At 33.2% G+C, this 3,614-nt stretch overlaps 1 long non-coding RNA gene across 1 annotated transcript; it reads left to right on the forward strand.

Annotated features, from left to right (window-relative positions):
- Window positions 1-1,454: 1,454 nt before the first annotated feature.
- Window positions 1,455-1,861, forward strand: LOC131646383 (uncharacterized). The gene is made up of 3 exons (XR_009297454.1): window positions 1,455-1,530; window positions 1,627-1,719; window positions 1,806-1,861. It is a non-coding gene; the product is annotated as an uncharacterized LOC131646383 (long non-coding RNA).
- The last annotated feature ends 1,753 nt before the right edge of the window (window positions 1,862-3,614 follow it).

A 3,614-nucleotide genomic window follows, 5' to 3' on the forward strand; every position in this document is an offset into this window, starting at 1 on the left:
AGGAAGTTTGTAATTATGTATTTTTTGTTTGTTTGTTTAGGGGAGGAATATTCTTGAAACAGATCATCCAGAAGGTCCTTTTGGCACTAAGGTCAGTGTTCTAACTTGTTTCTGAGCTCACTTAGATTTGTGTTTGCTGCTGCTTTCCTCTGTGTTGGATTAGATCTTGCTAGAGTTGATTTTGACATGTACTTTGTAGCGGAATGATTTGTGTTTGATGACCTTTAAGTAGAAAAGTGATTTTTTGGCAAAACTAATCTTGCTAGAATGATATAACTGATTCTTGGCTTGGGATTTGGGACTAACTAGTAACTACTTTCAATCCACAATACATAATTTTAGGATTCAATGTTAAAACTGATTGTATGTTTTAGTGACTTGATTTGATGAACTGATGTGTCACTACTATTGTGGCTGCTGTTCATACTACTACTTAGTTGTTTGTTTTCTTAAATTTTCTTGCATCAACTTATATTGGGTCCTATTAATGTTCGTGCATCTCGTAAGGAAGTGTCGCTTATGTTGTAATTAGTTGTTGTTTTTCTTTGGCGTAGAACAATTCAATTATTGAAATGTCTACTTTAAGTTTCGGTATCTGATATATATAGTCTGTGCTATTGTATGTACACTTCTTGCGCTTTTAAGTGGCCATTCAGTTTACATACTTTAAGTTTCTATCAGTATGTAAACTAAAAATCATGAAGCTGTGGAAGTTTCTTATGCATATTTAGTGAATGTAGCAGAAAGAGAAAGAAAATATTATAAAAAACATGAAATCCTCCTTCTGGTATTTGAGACCAGGTATTCTCAGTCATGATATCGCTTTTGACTGCAGATTGAATTTGTGTGTAACTGCTACTGAAGATTACTTAAAAGGCAGCATTTGTTTGTTTCAAACACAGGGCTATTGATTTTATAAATCTGTTATGAATTTGTGTGACTCTGTTATGAATTTTATAAATCTAATTTTGTGTATTATTAAGTTGCGTAGCATAGCTGTAGTGTGGTTATTGATTCCTTTTTGTTATTGATACAGCTCAATTCCCTCAAAGGAGACGAAGGAAAGCGACAACTCCATTTTATTTGTGTGTGACTCCATTTCTCTGTTTTAAGGTAACAATTTGTGTTCTTTTAGGCTTCACCACATAAATTTTAATACGTGGTAGTATATATCATGGAATGTTTTGATTTATATGTATATGATTATATAATGCCGTTGCCGTCTAAAAATGAATTTTATAAATCAGTAATCATGTTAGTGCTTTTCTTACCTAATTAGTTGTATGTTAGGTATATAATGTATATACAATAATTATTGCAAAGATTCTGTCCCTGGCTTGTGTAGTTTAATTCCATTTATATACAATAATTCTGTCCCTGTCATTTTTTGGTTGCTCAGCACATGTTTTGGTACATACTGATAGAAATTGATTATGTCCCTGGCACATGTTTTTGAAGCATCGTCCCCAGACCGTACCTGAAGTTCATTTCAAGCAATTGATATCCTATTGGAAGAACAATAACATCCAAGTAAGATAACAATTAGCAATTGATCAATGCTGTCCCTAATATTTAATTCTGTAATTTAACATTTGCTGTCCCTAATTTTGCTGTTTCTGAATGTAGAAAATTAGCAAAATCAATGCTGTGAACAGAGCTAAGCAAAAGTATATGCATCGGATGGGCCCAACAAACTTTGCGAGGATTCGTGCAAAACTGGTAGGTTGTTTATACATCCTTCAATTTACAATTATGTATTGGTTGAGTGATTCATATTTTGATGTGTTTATTATCAACCAATGTAGCGTGCTAAGAAAGAGGACGGAAAGGAAGTTAGCCAGGCAGAGATGTTCATTGAGACTCAACAAAGTCGAAAAGGAAAACAGCTGGATGAGGAAACTTCAAGTGTAATTGTAAGCCAGACAGATTATCCCTTTAATCAACATTTGCCTTTAATCATTTATTTTTCTAATGTGAATATTTTCTAATGTGAATATTTTTTAATTAGTCTAAGCTTCAAGAATCAGTTCAGAATTCAACTGAATCTGAGACATTTAACTCCTTGTTTGGGAAAGAAAAATCTGGACGAGTTCGTTGCTATGGAAGAACAATAACACCTACATTGCTTAAAAGAAAAGAAGAAATTCTGGTTATTAAAAGGCAGCATAATGATGAAGTGGCTGGCATGAAGAGGGAGATGGATGGTATGAAGGCGCTATTTAAGACAATGATGAAGCAACAAAACCCACATATGAGTGACGAGGAGATCTCTAATTTGATGGCAAGTGCTATGGGTTGTTCCATTAGTTCTACTGCTGCTCCTGCTGATCCACATTCGTTTGCATCAACTCATATTCCGCATTGCGAACATGTATACTCTAAACTACAAAATTGCAGCATATGGCACTGTATAGGGCACTGAATTATAAAGTGTTTTCTGAAATTAGAAACTGTATAGGGCACCGAATTATCAAGTGTATAGGGCACTGAATAGGGCACTGAATTAGAAACTGAATTATCAAGAATTAAAAACTGTATAGGGCACTGAATTATCAAGTGTATAGGGCACTGAATTAGAAACTGAATTATCAAGAATTAGTTAGAAACTGTATAGGGCATATTAAGTGCAGGGATCATGGATGAACAAGTGCAGGGATCACATTAAGAAACTCAATTATCATTGAATTTCTGAAATTGTATGGTTATCATGGATGAACAAGTGCAGGGATCACATTAAGTGTTTACTCGAATAGTGAAAAACTGATTTCATTAGTTAATTATATAGGTTTTACAGATTTACTGTTGTACAAATTTTGTTATAGTGTTATTGGTTTTATTATGCAGGGATCACATCTTGTTACAGTTTTACTGTTGTACAAATTTTGTTATAGTGTTATTGGTTTTACAGATTTTAAGCCTTTTGTTATAGTGTTATTGGTTGGTACAAATTTTGTGAATGCTAGTAACATTGATGTAATTCATTTTCTGATGCCAATTGAACTGAAGTTTTGAAGTATCATCATTGGTTTGTACTATGTGGCCCAAATGGCATAAGGGAATCACATTAATCATGTAAAGTTTCATGGATGATTAAAGATTCTATTTGATTTGCTTTAGGCAAAAACAATAGAAGGTTATCTTACTCGAATAGTGAAAAACTGATTTTATTAGTTAATTATATAGGTTTGATTTTAAGCATCCTATTACTGTTTTACTGTTGTAGCTTATAGTGTTATTGGTTGGTACAAGTTGTGTGAATGCTACTAACATTGATTTGTTTGTTTCAAACACATGTTACTTCAGTAGCAGATTTGTATCATCATTGGTGTTATGCATGTTTATTGGTTAGTACACTTATGAATGTTGAATGATGTTATGTTTATTGTAGGGTGGAGAGGAAGCAGATAGTGATGAAGATATGGAAGAAGCTTGTGATGATCATGAAGATGTGGAAGAAGTTTGTGCTGAAGATGTTGAAGAAGATGTGGAAGAAGAGCAAGGAGAAGATCAAGAAGAATAGTTGTTTTATGTTATCTAGCTAGCCAGTTATTAGAACTTTTTTTGGTTATTTTGGGATGACTCTTTTTTGAGCCAAACTTGTGTTTAATATGGTT

This window comes from Vicia villosa, linkage group LG2, assembly GCF_029867415.1.
Source record: "Vicia villosa cultivar HV-30 ecotype Madison, WI linkage group LG2, Vvil1.0, whole genome shotgun sequence".
Lineage (NCBI taxonomy): Eukaryota > Viridiplantae > Streptophyta > Magnoliopsida > Fabales > Fabaceae > Vicia > Vicia villosa.